The sequence below is a fragment of the Lissotriton vulgaris genome, chromosome 7 (assembly GCF_964263255.1).
Source record: "Lissotriton vulgaris chromosome 7, aLisVul1.2, whole genome shotgun sequence".
NCBI lineage: Eukaryota > Metazoa > Chordata > Amphibia > Caudata > Salamandridae > Lissotriton > Lissotriton vulgaris.
Genome location: NC_141695.1, coordinates 1,305,867,905 through 1,305,884,842, shown reverse-complemented (window position 1 = coordinate 1,305,884,842; position 16,938 = coordinate 1,305,867,905). Strand labels below are relative to the sequence as shown.

At 51.9% G+C, this 16,938-nt stretch overlaps 1 protein-coding gene across 1 annotated transcript in view; it reads left to right on the top strand.

Moving 5' to 3' along the window:
- LOC147703553 (extracellular calcium-sensing receptor-like) overlaps positions 1-16,938 on the top strand; it is a 299,497-nt gene that overhangs the window by 281,061 nt on the left and 1,498 nt on the right. The window lies entirely within an intron of this gene.

Genomic DNA, 16,938 nt, shown 5'->3' with positions numbered 1-16,938 from the left:
CATGCCCAGAACCATAGCAATGAATGAGAAACATGATTTCCTCGTGAACACACGCGAAATTGTACTAGCGAGCCGCACACTTTGCGAGATTACACATCGCACCCGGAAGTGGAAATACGTCATGCAAACAAGATGGCCGCGCCTGTGAACGACCGCGAGGGTAACTTCGCGCCGTTGCGCTACAAGCGGCTCGCTAAAACGCACAAAACCTTGCGAACTAACATGCCGCAAAAAACAAATCGCACACATTCGCGGCTTCAGAATTCGATCTCGCGCAAGTTCGCTCCCCGCAAATCCCGCGAAATTGCAGAAAAACGACTTTTGCAAAAGTGAAAGCACTCAGCAGGTGCAAAAGTTCAAACTCATCATTAGTAACCATTCCCTGTAGTACTTCCTGACTGGGGCCCCTCCAGAGTTCAGTTGCTAGTTGCAACAATTGTATGACCCTGCTCTGACCCTCACAGCAGGCTCATAGAATAGCTACAAGTAGGCCACAAAGGTCCTGGAAAAAAAAATGCAGTGCAACAGAAAGCAAATTACTGATAAGGAAGCAGGTGCCAGACTGGAATTTTAAAACAGTGACACATTAATAAACCAACCCCAAATTAATTCATGTCAGTTGAAGCAGGGCAGGTGTGCTTGCTTCCCCCCCCCATAATCTACAGTGATGATGAACCAGAGGGTGGCATTGATGTACCAGAGGGTGGCATGGGTGAAACAGAGGGTGGCAGTGGTGAAACAGAGGGTGCTGGGAACCTGTGATGATGAACCAGATGTAGAAACAACATAGTCGCGACCCTTGCGAGCCGACAAGTAAGTTCACAATTGCGAACTGGTACTAAACCCTCGCGAACTGGCAGAAACACTTGCGAACACAAAAAAAAATCACAAATTCGCAAATTCGCGAGAATTCGTGGATTTTGCGGATTGCTAGTTCGCAAATACGCATATTCACGAACGCCAGATTCGCAAAATTCGCCCATGCTTACCCACCACATGTCGGAGCAAGCTCCAAGCCCGAGGCCTGTGACCCTGGCAACCTGCTACGATCCTCACGGCCTCAACGAGCAAGGCCCGCAGTACTCCTTTCTCGTTAACGTACTCTACCGGCATACACAGGGGACTAGTAGGTCACAAATTTGGAACTGAGTCTTGATTACACTATTGCAGAGAATATTATTTATGGCTGATTTTATGTCACTATACTCCCTTCGATGTGGTGCCACTAAGACTGTGCATAGCATTACAACCACAAGTGTCTGTGGGCCCACGCAGACTACTGTCCTCGGGCCACACTAAGCTTGAGTAGGTCACACATTTGGAACTGAGTCTTGATTATGCAATGGCCGAGTACACATGGCAATGAAGACTTTAAATCACTATACTCCCTTCAATGTGGTGCCAACAAGTTTTTGTATAGCATCACAACCACACGTTTCTGTGGCCCCTTGCTGGAAACGCCTTCCGCTTACACTGCGGTCAAGTAGGTCACACATTTGGAGCTGAGTCTTGATTTAGCAATGGCACAGTCCATATCATTGTACCGGCCTCATCGCAGTCTGCATCCCCTCTCAGCCCCGGTGCCACTGAGTCTGTTTCCCGACATTCAAGGACACTCTCTGGTTGAACTTTGGTGGGTCTGAGGGTATGGACTGGGGGTTGTCTTCATCCTCATGTAAGCTGATACAGACTTGGTGGTAAGAACGAGGCAGTAGCATTCCACTCCTCAATTTTCCACTTCCGGATGACTTCTGCCCTCTGCATCATGTCCTGGAGGACACCTTCCACTGTACCCCTCACCCCTCCACCACATTCCACTTAGACATCGACGAGGACCTGCTCAGTCTGCGTGGCCCTACCTCAGTGCACCCCAAGTCACCGTCCCGTGTAGTGTGCCTATGCCGGCCGCAGTGAATCTGGGGCCACTAACTCTGTGCAGGTCAAGTCAGGGACCCTGTCTTCTGAGATATTGGATGGCCTCTCAGACGATGGCTTTCGGTCATCAACTCCATGTGTATGTGGCCCTGTGCTGTCCGCAGCCTCTGGCCTACACTGCAGTCCACCAGGGCTCACATATCAAATCGAGTCCTGACCGGCCCGGACGGTGCATCACCGTAGGAGGCACACGCCACCACCGCCAGAACCACCTCCAAACGCCAACTGCTGCAGTCTAAACAGCTGTACTGGCCGACTAACAGAGTTGCTCACACCTGTCGTGGATGCCATCATCTGACTGATGCCCTTCTCAGCACTCCAGGTGCCACTAACTCTGTGCACCATTAGACATTGTCCATTTCTGTTTTGGTTATGTGCTGTGGAGAGCTCATGCAGCAATGTCACCTCAGGCAGTTTGGGGGACCTGGGACGATGATGAGGACGATGATGCAGGTGTGACACCTACCACTACAGCTGCAGCAGGAATATCCTGAAGGGACACAATCCTAGACATTTTCTTCACATGAACGCGCTCAGCTCTAGTGCCCCAACCTCAGTGCACTGCAACTCAGGGACACTTCTGTTTGCTCTCTGGGTGACCTCTGTACTTGCTCCGGCTACCACCATGATGCTCCGCTGTTGTCACTGCAATGCTGGTGTTTTCTGATCCATTTTAAGAATGTTCACTGTTGTAGTTGTTGCCAGAACCAACAACTTTGTGAGGGCTGGCTTACACTCACCCCACACACATCCAGAACAGGCGTCACTGTACATGTGAACCTGACGATAAAGGGGCCTGGCGCACGTGCCCCTCCCCTCAACTATATAAGTGTGTCTGTGCGGTCGTAATGTATGCATGAGGTCCCAGGCCCTAAAACATTACATGGTGCTGTGTACAGCGGACGCAACCATGCCCTCGCTGGCAGCGGGTACGACGTTTGACATGTAGCTTTGTCGTCACCCACTCAAAATGTAAGAGAAGTGGACTGGGCCGTCGTACTGATATCCATTGTGGGTGTGTGAATGGTAATTCCAGTGCTCTGGGCGTGGTTCAGTACAGGAAATGTGCATTGTGGGTCCCCTTTGTGGGATGTAGGTGGTGCTTGATGGGACTTAGACACTCCACATGTGATGTTGTTCAGCTTCCTTGACCTCTGATCCCTCTCGCACTTGTTCGGACACCTCCTTTTGGCATTCTGACACCTGGCTTCTGAATGCGATGTGGGCCTCGTTGGAGTGTTGGGAGCCAGCTGTGGTGGCTGGTGCTTCCTGCTGTGTGGTCTGTCCAGAAGCTGGGGTCTATGTAGCTTGGCTGTCCTGCTCCTGGGGTGGATTGCCTAAGATGTCCAAGAGCTGTTGTAGTGCATTGGTGTCGAAGGTGTGGTGGTTGTCTCTAGCATCACTGATGAGTTGTCTGGTCTGCTCTGCTGGAGGTGTTGTGTGTCCCTCTGTAATGGCATGGTGAGCAAATAAATGATGGATTTAGGCCCAGATCTCTGTAATTTGGTGAATGTATGACATTGTTCTGCATTCTGTCCATCAACCCTGCTCTCCATGTAGGGGGACGGTAGGGCTTTTTCCACTCTCAACAGAGTGGGAGGTCCAGCAAAAAGGGGGGGCCCCAGTGTCAGTATTCAAAAAGTTAAAAAATGCTGTTCCTCAAGTGACAGAGTTGCAGAGTCATGAAAGTCCGGCACCAACTAAGCCCCAAATGGAGTTTACAGTTGGGAATCCAGTAGTTGGATTGTAATGACCTCACACACCCTTTCACGTGTCATGCTTCATCATATGGGCGGCTTCTCATTGGGTCGGCAGTGAAATACCCAACGGGCTCCCTTAAGTAGGGGCACTTTATCTGAGATCTTTTATCCAACAGCCGCATGGTGAAGTGCGGGTGTGGGGCCAGAACTGTGTAGATGTAGTGAGGTGAGTTAAAATAGGGTAGGGAGTACCTAGAAAGAATTATTTTTAAGTGCTTTAATCCATGCCACTGGAATCAAGCTATCGATGCTGAAGAGGGGTCAAACCCCGAAACCAGTCCTGGGATGCTTGTTTCCAGTCCAGGGAGGACCTGGCTTGGCAGTACGGGCTGGACTGTTTCCATGAAGCACAGGGTCAAGACTGATTTGCACATGTCTGGGTTCAAACTGGAATGGCATGGTGAGCAAGAAAACAATGGATTTAGGCCCAGATCGCAGTATTGGGGTGAATGTATGACCTTGTTCTGCATTCTGTCTATCAACTGTTGTATTTGCATTTGTCACCCGAGTGGGACGTGTATGCCCAAACGTGGGTCCCATGCTCTCCATGCCACTGAACTCAAGCTATCCTGGCTGAAGAGGGGTGAAATTCCGAAACTGGTCCTAAGATGCTTGTTTCCAGTCCAGGGAGGACCGGGCTTGGCAGTTTGGGCTGGACTGTTCCCATGAGGCACAGGGTCAAGACTGATTTGCATATGTCTGGGTTCAAACTGGAATGGCATGGTGAGCAAATAAACAATGGATTTAGGCCCAGATCTCTGGACTGGGGTGAATGTATGACATTGTTCTGCATTCTGTCCATCAACTGTTGTTTTTGCATTTGTCACCCCGAGTGGGACGGGTATGCCCAGACGTGGGTCCCGTGCTCTCCATGCCACTGGAATCTAGCTATCCTGGCTGAAGAGGGGTGATCCCGGAACCGGTCCTAGGATGCTTGTTTCCAGTCCAGGGAGGACCTGGCTTGGCAGTTCGGGCTGGACTGTTCCAATGAGGCACAGGGTCAAGACTGATTTGCATATGCCTGGGTTCAAACTGGAATGGCATGGTGAGCAAAAAGCAATGGATTTAGGGCCATATCTCTGCTCTGGGGTGAATGTATGACTTTGTTCTGCATTCTGTCCATCAACTGTTGTTTTTGCATTTGTCACCCCTAGTGGGACGGCTATGCCCAAACGTGGGTCCCGTGCTCTCCATGCCACTGGAATCAAGCTATCCTGCCTGAAGAGGGGTGAAACCCCGAAACTGGTCCTAGGATGCTTGTCTCCAGTCCAGGGAGGACCCCGCTTGGCAGTTTGGGCTGGACTGTTCCCATGAGGCATAGGGTCAAGACTGATATGTATATATCTGGGTTCAAACTGGAATGGCATGGTTAACAAAAAAACGATGGATTTAGGCCCAGATCTCTGTATTGGGCCGAATGTATGACATTATTCTGCATTCTGTCCAGCAACTGTCGTTTTTGCATTTGTCACCCCGAGTGGGACGGGTGTGCCCAGACATGGGTCCCATGCTCTCCATGCCACTGGAATCAAGATATCCTGGCTGAAGAGGGGTGAAACCCCAAAACCAGTCCTAGGATGCTTGTTTCCAGTCCAGGGAGGACCTGCCTTGGCAGTTTGAGCTGGACTGTTCGCATGAGGCACAGGGTCAATACTGATTTGCATATGTCTGGGTTGAAACTGCATTCACGTTAGTATAATTGTGGGTCAGTTGATGGTAGTGTACTATAACCTCCATGATGCTGATCTGTTTTTGCTGTGGACTGCACCCCGTCTTCCTCTTTTTCTTCTCCTTGGCCTTCCCCGACACCAAGGTTCCTTGCTGACAGTCTGTGGGGCTTGTGGGGTTGGTGTTGGCCTCTGAACTTGGTCCGAGTGCATCCATGGTGCTACGCAGTTTGAATTGTTTTTGATGTGTTCTTTTTGGTGCTTTTATAGTGCATTTTCCCACCTGACGTGTGGGATTTGCATGCCTGTCACCGGTTTTCACTGCTTTTTGTATCACAATTAGCCTCATTGCTACTTTCTTTGTATTGGTGTTTTGCATTTTTGCGGCGTCACGTTGACTTCTTCGCAGACATTTAAACCGTTGTCGTAGGCCTATCGCTTAGTACCTCCGTGTTGTGAATACTGAGTTAACACAGTATTGTTTTCCCGCTATAGACTGCAATATGAAGAGTTGCGTTTAGCTTATTTTGCGGTAATTATCACACGTTCTTGAGAACATACCCCTTATTGTAGTAGTTTCCTCTCATATTTGGGCCTGGGGTCCACATGCATCTGAAGGAACCTACCAGCCCCAGAGATTTTTGAAAACTAGAGATTACAGGGAGAGTACAGTGGTGTGGCCTGAATTGATCCCAACATTTTTCTTCACCACAATTCTATGCACATAACAAACTATGCTCCAAAAACATGTCCTTCTAATTTCTTTGGTAAAACGTGTCATAAGTTGTAGCAACCACCAAAAGTGTACTTTTCCCAATAAAAATGGTTTCTCGCAAGTGAGGGGATGGTAAAGGTCCTGAGATGAAAAGCCCAAAAAGTGCTTTAATCTGCCATGAAACACTATGAACCGGAACCACCATGGACACACCCACCCAAGCAAATAGTTGACCCAGCATGTTGGCGCCCACCATTGACACTGTTGACTTGATGGTTATGACTCCTTTTTCCCTGTTTGTTGATCAACAGACTGGTGACTAGTTCTCTGTATTTTCTGCTGCCACTTTAGTGTGGATTTCTATTAAGGGTATGGTGCTTGAGTAAGGCATCCTAAACACTACCTTAATAGCTCAAGATTCCTGAGCCTTGGTTCCTTTGTATCTTGAGGATCACACAAGACATCCGATTCTTGGGTGTACTCAGGTATAAAAGACCGGACCCAAGTGGCAAAGACCAGTTTGCATGGTCATTCCTAAGCTTTGGAAAGAATGCCAGGCCCTCCTTAGTTGGAAGAGAATCTCCTATTCAAGGACAGTCAAGTATCTAAGATTTGAGAGCACAGATCTGTATCTTTTAGTATTAAATCTTTTTATTGAGCAGTAAACAAGCGCAATGCACCTCTCAAAGTCATCTACTCCGACCCAGATAGGAGGCGGCCTAAGACAGAGTCACTGCTTACTCATGACTAACTGACTCAACGGCCAGCACAGTTAACACAGCAAGCCGCCTACAACCCATTCGGGCCGGCCGCGTCAAAAGAGGTGCCTTGGAGGTGCAAGCAGAGCCAATAAAAATGCGGGAACGAACAGGAAGCCCCAACACAGGATAAAACAACCCCAGTGGTCCCCCCCCCTACCGTTCCCTCCCCTCTCCTTGTCCATTAGTCGAGCATAGGGTAACAGTCCATCACTGATTCTCTACGGGCCAGTCGGTACCGCGTGTGCTGGGTCTCTGCGCCTATGTGAGTGTGTCTTAGGCTCTGGGAGTGGGGTGTCTGCAAGTCGTAGCAGCCGCAGATAACGGGGACAGCTCAATATCCTGAATTCCCCGGTCAGCAAGGTTAGAAAAGGTTGCCATAGTGCTGCAAAGTCCGCCCCCCTCCCCGCTGAGGCCAATAACGACTTTTCCATCCCCAGAATCGCCCAGAGACGATGCAGCCAACCCAGTTGTTGCGGGGCCTGGACAGCTCTCCAGTGGGCCACAATGTTCTGAACCGCTGCCCCCAATGCCAGTGCAATCAGTTTCCCTCTCCAGGATTTCAAGGGGTACATGAGGGCGTTAGGAAGGCCCAGTAGAATGTGGGATGGGAATCGAGGCAGCTGCGTATCTAGATGAGAATTTATTAAATCAACAATGGGGGTCCAGTAGGGACGGAGTCTATCACAGCTCCATAGCAAATGTTCTAACGTCCCCAGTTCCCCGCAACCCCTCCAGCAGCGATCGCTGACTTGGGAATCCAATCCCACCGGTGCAGCCTCTCGGGTGTATGATACCAGTATGTGGCGACTTTGGTCATTGTCTCAATGAGACCCGTATGGTGTGCTGAATGTCTGGCCCTGTAATAAACTCCCTCCCATTCCTTCAACGTAAGTTGGCTCCCCAGGTCCCTCTCCCATCTAGCCCTTCCTGCGTTGTATGTGTAAACGTTGGTGAGGAGTAACTGTTGGTAGAGGTCTGAGATTAATTTTTTGTCCGATGTGCGGGTCAGCAGCCACCGCTCATAGGGTGTGAGATGTGGTTGAGCTCCGGGCTGGATCGAGGGGTGGAGAACCCAATGTCGCACCTGCAGGTACTGTAGGCGATCCGTCTCGGCAATGCCGTAGTCCTCTTTCACTTTGTGGAACGGGAGGATACCTTTGAGGTCAAACATGTGTCCCACATCCCTGCAGGGGGTCGCTCTCCATGCCGCATATGCCCTAGCGTCCAGGCCCGGCGTGAAGTCTGGGTTATCGAATATCGGAGTCATCGGCGAGGGAAAGGTGGTCAGTCCTCTAGCCACGGCCACCCTGTCCCACACCTCGAGGACCGTGCTCTTGACCTTTGAGGAATACAGGTTGGGGGGTCTATGACACCGTGGTAGGAATGGGACACCCTGCAGTGGGCGGCGGCTACCGCCTGATCTTGAAAGAGCCAGTGTTTGCCAGACTCTAGTTGATGCCATTCCACTAGCGTGCGCAATTGTGTCGCCTGGAAGTAGAATGTGAGGTCGGGGATGCCAACACCACCATGGTCAGGGGGCAAAGCAGCAATAGTGTGTTTAAACCGCGGGCGTCGGCCGTTCCAGACAAACCGTGCTATCTCCGACTGTGTTTTCTGAAGCCACCCGGCCGGTTGCCGCAAGGGAAGTGTCTGGAACAAGTATAGAATCTGGGGCAGCAGAGTCATTTTGAATGCCGCGATCCGGCCAAGCCAGGACAGAGTGAGGGGTTTCCAACGCCGTAATTGGTCTTGGAGTTTCTTACTGAGTTTTGTGTAGTTGGTCTCCGCGGTGTCCTGCACCGTCGGGGCCAGAAGGACACCCAAGTAGGGGATGGTTGCGCCGGACCACTGCACATTGAACTCTGCTTTGACCTCTTCCAGAGTCTCCGGCAGCAACGAAATATTCAGGCCTCCGATTTCGACACATTTATCTTGAAGCCTGACGCCAGTGCGAAGGTGTGGAGTTCCGCAAAGAGCGCCCGTAGTGACTGCATCGGATTGGTGAGAGACAACAGGATATCGTCCGCGTACAAACTAATCTTGTGCGTGTCTCCGCCAAAGGGAATGCCAGAGATGAGTTCGTGGTGCCGCACTCTCTGCGCCATCGGCTCCATATAGAGCGCGAACAGGAGGGGGGAGAGTGGACAACCCTGCCGGGTTCCTCTGCTAATGTCAAATCGTGGGGAAGTGTGGCCATTAACTCGCACCGCTGCATTGGGTCGGCGATAGCAATTAAATATACGGTGGTGGAGGACTTCTCCGAACCCGAAGTGCCGTAGCACCTGGTCAAGGTAAGGCCAGTGCACTCTATGGAATGCCTTTTCTGCATCGATAAGGAGGAGCATACAGCCCGTTCTCGTGCGTGATCCGGCCTCGATGAGATGGAGGACCCGCCGGGTATTGTCGCTAGTCTGCCTTTGTGGGATGAAGCCCGACTGATCAGGCTCCACTAATTGCTGCATATAAGGTGCTAGGCGACTTGCAAGAATGCCGGTGTAAAGCTTCAGATCTACGTTCAGCAAAGGAGATAGGCCGGTATGAGCTGCAATTGGTCGGGTCGCGCCCGGGTTTAGGGATCACCGAGATGGCCGCCTCAAGTAAGTCAGGAGGGATGGCGCCGGGCTGATCAAACATGTTGAAAAGGTCACGCAGTATAGGGGCAACTTGTGGGCAGAATGTCTTGTAAAAGGCCGCTGTATAGCCATCCGGCCCTGGGGATTTCCCCACTTTAAGGCGGGATATCGCCGAAATGACCTCCTCAAGGCCGATGGGCCGATCCAGGAAGTCCGCTTGCGCCTGGTTTAGGGAGGGAAGCGCTGCGCCTCGCAGATAGTCCAGGCCGACTTGTGGGTCGAGGCAGTCTGCATCATTGAGGGTGGCGTAGTAATTACCGAAAGCCGCAGCTATGGCTGCATCCTCCGTGACTAGGGTGCCCTGGGCGGATTGGAGGGAGCGTACTTGCTGCCTCTGATTCTGCTCCCGTAGTCTGCTCGCCAAGAGCTTCCCACAGCGGTCACCCCCGGTATAGTATGCGTGCTTGAGGCGCATGGCAGCGTATTCGGCTACATCTTGATCTAGGGCAGCCAGCATCTTCCTTTCGGTGCACAGCTGGCGCCACGCCCGCGTGGCCCCGGTGCGTTGGTGCATCTGCTCCAGTTCAGCTACCCGTTGAGTGAGTTTGGCTCTTTTCAGCGCTCTTTCCTTGTTATTAGCGGCGGCGATCGATATGATCTCCCCGCGAAGGACCGCTTTGAGTGCAGCCCATTGTGTGGTTTTAGTTTTGTCCCCATTCGCGTTGTGCGTCAAAAATTGAGCGATCGCTGCTTTGAGTCGTTCTTGTGTGGCCGGGACTTAAAAGCCCGTCCCGCAACCTCCAGTGTCGTTGAGGTTTCGGCGTGGACGCTACCTGGAAGGTCGCCACCACCGGCGAATGGTCAGATAATGAGGCTGGGAGTATCTCTACGTCCTGAGCCTGTGCAGTCAGTTGGGAGGAGCACAAAAATAGTCCAGTCGCGCATAGGTCTTGTGGGCCGCTGAATAGTAAGTGTAGGCTGTCGTATGCAGGTGAGAGTGTCTCCACAGGTCTGTGAGGCCTAGATCTGAAATGTGTGTATGTCCTGATGTCGAGAGTGCCCTAACCTGGCCGAACCTCCGGCCGGAGCGGTCTGCTGTGTTATGAAACACTAAATTGAGATCCCCACCGAGTAGTAAGTGTGGGTGTGTAGTGGCCGTGGCCGCCTCTAGGGCTGTTTGTAAAAATTTCTCCTGACCTTCATTCGGTGCGTAAACAGTGCCCACTAGTAATGTTTGGCCCGCAACCTGAAAGCTGTGGACGAGGAGCCGCCCCTTGATCTCAGCCTCTTTCTGCAAGACCCTCCCCTCAAAGGATTTGGCTACCAATATCGCTACCCCTGCTACCTTTTTGTGAGTGGATGAGAAAAACTGCCAAGGGAAGGAGAGTGACTTAAGTCTGTGATGGTCTTTAGATACTAGGTGTGTCTCTTGGTGTGTCAGCTTTCGAGTGTTCCAGGAAGGACAGTATCGCCTTGCGCTTGACCGGGTTGTTAAGGCCCCGCACATTAAGCGAGAGCACGGTCAAGCGGCGTGTCATGGCGGGCGCATGGCAGAGTCAGCTAAGCCCAGCCCCTGTGCTGCGGGCGCCAGTGGTAGGACACCCCTTCGCCCGGCGCGGGTCTGTCTGCAGAACCAAATTGCAAGGTCAAAATCCCCTGGACAAGGATAGCCCCCTCCCCCCTCCCCCCCTCTCAACTCCCTCCCAACCCGAACTTCCGCAACACCCCCCTCCCATCCCTCCCCCCATCCCTTAGTCCCAACTGTGAAAAGGTCTTGGTCAAACATAGTCCCGGGTCCAGCTAGCAGTCCATCTGGACCCGTGGTAAGGTGTATCCGTGATGGGTAGGCAATGGCAACGGCAACCCGTCGGCTCCCAGCCCCCGCCCCAGCCCCCATGCCATTTAGTGGCCATGCTCCAGAAAGCTTTGATTGTCATGTCTCATGGCCCGCTGGCTGTGTCTTTGGACACCTCTTGAATGGCGGCCGCATGTTCCAGGGCTACTGTTTCGGGGTCCGGCCTGTTAATCTTCTTCTTCTGGTGCTTGTGACGCACTCTTTGCCAGCCTTGTCTGTCGCCCGGTAGAGGCATTGACAATGAAGGGGCCATCCCGGAGTCGTCTCCTGACTCCTCTTCCTCGTGCGGGATGCCCAGGATATCGCAGGTGTCTCTCAGGGATCTAAGTTGCTGCAGGGATTCATTCCACTTAAAAATCATGCGGAAGGGGTGTCCCCAGGAGTATGGAACCCCTTTCTCCCGCAAGAAGGCCGTGACTGTCTTAAAAGCTTGTCTCTTTTGAAGGGTGATTGCAGACAGGTCCTGGAAAAGTTCCACCGTCTGTCCACGGTATATATTGGGTTGGTGTTGTCGGGCAGCCTTCAGGATGCGTTCCTTGAGAGGGAAGTCTGGGAGGTAGGCGAGGATGTCCGGTGGGGGGTTGGACGCCCGTCTAGGGAGGCCCACTCTGTGCGTCCTGTCAATCCTAACCTCGAAGTCGTCCGGCTCCCCAGTATGTCCCTGAATAGGCCCTGCAGGTAAGCCCTCACATCCTCCCCCTCCGCCTTTGAGGGTATGTTCCGGACGCGTATGTTATTGCGTCTCGAGCGGTTCTCTAGGCCCTCAGTGTGGGTCTGTAGGTATTTTTGTTGCTCCTGGAGTCTAATTATCTCCTGCTGCAGGATATGCACCTCCTCGACCCTGGCAGCGTCCGTCGATTCCACTTCGGCCACCCGCTCCCCGAGTTCATCCATGTCTTTCCTCAGTTCTTTGTACCCGCCCGCCATTTCCTGCTTCAGTGTTTGGATGTCATCCCTGAGGGAAGCGAATTATGTTTCCATGAATGATTTCGTGGCTGGCGCTTCACCGTCTCCCCGATCGCCCAGTTTGGGCTGTGTGATCTGTGCAGGTTTGTCAGGACTCTTGTCCCCCTTGGTCGAACCTTTCGCCAGCATGTCCGGGATAGTACGGCCCGCGCGGCGGTTGGTGGATGACATGGCCGAGTCGCGGCCCGGGGTCCAGGGCCCTGGGGTTCAAAGCTGTCCGGGGTTCCCGGTGTCCACTCCGGGGTTAGCAGGGGAGCTGCCTGTTCCCTACTTACCCACCGCTGTGGGTGGCAGGCTGCGCCGTCCGATCTGTCCGCCGCTGTGTCTAGGTTGGTCGGGTGAGTGGATGGCCGCACTGCGGTGGCACGTGTAGCAGAGAACTCAATAACTGCACCTCTGCTGGGCGTGTCGCTCTTCGGGGCCTAGCAGCTGCGGCAGCGGGTAGCCCGTGGTCTTCAGACCGGACGCGCCGTTGCGTAGGTGCTCGAGAATGCCCGGTGCCTCTCTCTCACCACCCCCGCTAGTGTCCTCCGCTGTCGCGCAGTATGGCGGGGCCTATCAGGGCCTTGCGTTCAGCGCCTCCGTGCCGTACCTAGGCACCCCTCCTGTGAGCTCAACCCTGCTGGCCTGACTGCCCCACCTCTCCGACTGCATTGGGTGGGGGTCACGCCGTGATGGGCGTCTCGAATCTCGGCGGCTTCCCGGGCAGTCCCCCTGACGTAGGACCCAGCCGCGGGGCTCTATGTGTGGTAGGCCGGAGAGCCGGGCCTTCGAGTTGGTGGTTTTGGGTTCCCCACGCCTCCTTTCAGACCACCCACGTGGGCTGCAGCCCGGGCTGCCAAAAGTCTAGTGTGCTGCACACCGGGGGCTTGATGGTGCCCCCCGAGCCTCCCACTGCTCTCTCCCGCCAAAGCTCCTCACCTCTCCATCTCAGCGCCGGCAGCCGCTCGGTCCTCGCTGCCGCCGATCGCCGCACCGCAGAGAGCGCCAACTCGTCCGGTTCACCGGCTGCTCTGCTGGGAGCCAAGGCACCACGGAGCCTCCGTATCCCTCCGCCGTGTCCAGAGCTGCACAGCGCCGCGTCCAACCCCTGGGCCCGCTGGGTCTCGCAGCATCGCAGGCCCAAAGAGCCGGGGCCTGGATTTGCTTCTGCCAGACTGGCAGCGGGGAGGCGGGCAGGCTCGAGCACCAGGGTCCGGGCTGGAAGGCGGCGGGTCCGGATCACAGGCACAGCTCTCAGCCCAGGGCTGGGATTAGCGATCCACGGGCCGGTGTCTGCCGCGGACCAATCTGCGCTCATCCAGGGCAAGTTGCAGGGCGGCCTCAGAGCAGCGCTGGTTTGCGCGCCGCGGAGTCCGCCATTTCCTTGCTCCGCGGTCTGGGTCCGTTACGTCGTTGGCGCTGCGAGCTCGGTGGGATCGGCTCCGGAATTGCTCTGGAGAGGTGGGTTGCGACCACGGCCCCTTGGGTGTCAGCGCCTTGTCGCAGGGTCCAAATTTACTGCTGTTTAAGGCCAATGGCGGGAGCCGGGGCAGGGAGCCTCAAAGACCTGCGTCTGTTCAGGTCGCCATCTTGGCCACGCCCCCCAGATCTGTATCTTTTAAGAGAAAATCTATTGGATACCCGAAGTCAACCCAAAAGTTAGCACCTAGAAAAAGAAGTACACAGTTGAAATTGAGAACACTTCATTGTTGAGAGAATTCTCCAAAAACTTTGTATTGAAGCCCTACGATAGAATATTTCTAAAACGTCTGCAGGTGAATAGGTACAAGAAACTATAATTATAAGGTTTATAGTTTAGTTAGGATAGAAGTTAATTTTGTGTTTATATAAAGAGGTGAGGACAACTCAACCTCTCCCAATGCTTCAGATAATGTTAGAAACTACAGAAAATTACTTCATCAAAAACAATGTGAATACAATGGAAAATAAACTCAAACTAAAAGTGGATTGTTAACAAGAGTAGCCGGAGGATAATAGTTATATGGTTTTGTTTAGCTGCGTAGCAACGGAATTAAATTTGGTGATAATCGTGAGCTCGGGTACTAATTGAGTCGACCCGGTGCTGTATATGTGTAATCTTGAAACGGGAAACGCTCGCATAGCAAGTGGCAATACTGGCAGCAGCAGAGGGGCACACGAACAGGGAGAACCACGCTCCCCAGCAGACAGCGGGGCAGAGAGACGCCCTACCACCACGCCCCTGCTCCAGGTGGATTTAACCAGCCTCTCATTCCCGTCCCGCGGGACGAGCGCGGGCGAAAACCGGGCGAAGCCCGGGCCAAGGGCGGGCCCGTTTGAGCCCGCTGGAGAATGTTTGAGGACGGGACGGGGCATTTCCCTAACACCTTTAGTGGGAGGTCAGTGTGAAAGTTCAATCATTGCTACAAACTGCCACACTTGATATTGTATTTTATTAGTGAGCAATTGTTAAGGCTAGTCAAGGCTTGGACCCTACTTGATTGTAACTATGATTCATACAATGGCTTCACCTTTGGGAAGGAAAGGTAGAAAATCCATTACTGGTGGCTCTATAGTGGGAACCTTGGACCAGTTCCTAATAAGAGCGTCCTCAATCCTAGCCCAATTGTTCAGACAGAAAAAAGACTGTCTTTGGATATTGCTCTGGAAAAGCGTTCTTCATTGGGAACATTGGAACAGGCAAGGTCACCGTTGCAACCTCATGCTTTAGAATCCGGTGAGGCAAGTTGCGATAATGTGGGGGAAGGAAATAGCGCACTGCAACAGGCAGAAAGTCAGTTTTGCCTCCCTGTAACTGACGATGCAAGCTTGCGCTGCAGGAATGTATCGATGCAACCCCATAGTACCCTCACTGAATTATCGGCTCCTTGCGTTAAGACTCGGTCCTAATGTAGTGCAAAGCAGGGTTAGCCCAATCAACTGGCAGACCAGAGCCCCAAGAGCCAAAGCTCCAAAAGGAAACGTGGGGGCGTAAATGCTAAAGTAAGGAATGCCAAAAAACTGAAAATCAATACAGATGGATAGGATGGCTACACCACCAGGGCTCCTGAGTTTGGATTCAGGTCATCGCACCAGTGAAGTGATAACCCTGATTTTGACTAGCAGCAGAGTTACCTGTTGAGACCTGTTGAGACAGGGACGGACTTCTGGAAAAAACTGGAATCCATTTTAAAAAAAACATGTCTCCCAATCTACGACAGACTAGACATAATTGAAAACAGGCAGCATGCCTTGACTATCATTTGCCTCGGCTCAGGCACGGTCTGTTGTTCCCCGGACAAAAGGTCCCAATGTTAACCATCAAATACAGATTGGGAATCTAAATGAGACTGGCCACTGCGGTGACCAGGCGATTATTAACAAACCTGTTGACGCTACATATGCTGTTGTCCCATTGCATAATCCTTCTTTACCTCCCATGGGAATTCAGGCTGTATCTGATCAAATGGTTTTGAGTGGGTTGGGAGGCGGAAACGCTGGGCATTGGACATCAGACGAGTTATCCGAGAAATGGAAATTGATTATGGTCGTCCCCAAGTGAAGGTGAGGCGCTGTAAATGATTCAAAAGTCGCCCGCGGATTTAAAGTCGAACCGGCATGTTCACACTCGGCTGTGAACACGCCGAGTGTGGCTGATGTCCAATGCCCAGCGTCCCCGGGCCAGCTTACGATTTCAGCCCTAACGCACTGTCCCACCTATAAGATGATTTCAATCTCTTGACACTGAGTTTTCCTTCAAAGATAAATGCAGATGAGTACCGATTTATGAGGTTGCTAGCCCCCTACCAGTCCTGATGAAGACCCCGTCGCAAGGCTTCAACTAATTCCTGCATATCAGTGGGTCGAAACGTCAACAACCGTCCTTTATGCTCCAGCCCCACACTTGAGACTATTACATTAATGTATTACATGGGGCATGTGTTTGTTTAAGTGATTCATTTGGATTTATTATTGTCCTTATATCACAATTGATTCACAATTGTTCAAGATTTTTGTCTGTTTTTATTGTCACTACTCCCTACCTGCACTATCCTCACCTTATTACTCCTCCCGTACTCCCAGGGGCACTATTCAACCTTTCAAAAATTAGTAATGTTGGATACTATATCCTGGTTTCATCTACATTGTGATTAAAACATTGCAGACTCATTAAGTGCATTATTATTTTTATTTAATTTTGTTGAAACGTATGCTTTCTCGCTGGGACCCGCTCCCTCTCAGTAACAATATGACCCAGGTCCCAGTGACTTCTCTTGGGTAAACCCCCCCTTTGTTAACATGCTACATCACTGGGTACCCTCTTGCACACTATGACCGCAAGGTTCACAACATGGGCTAAAACTCTCCTATAAGAAGAGGAGCGTGAGGTGTTTTTATCGTAAATCATCCAATGGAAGTACGGAGTGAGGGGCAGAGTGCAAATAAAGTGAAAAGTGCATTAAAACAAGCTCAAGGAAGACAAAATCTACTTTAATTGGTGTCTCCAATGGTTAGGACTAAAAAGCCTAGTGAATAGGGGTATGGATGTTCCCTATTAGATTAAAGTCAACATGTTTCTGTCTTAGATGACCTGTCAGTTCATGGCATTCATCAGGACCCAATTGTTGTCACTCTGCTATTCAAGTGTAAAACTCATATTAAAAAATAAGAAATACCGTACCTAATTATGATAGCATCAATCATAGTGGTATCAGCTGCAGTATGGTCCGCAATCACTAGGGTAC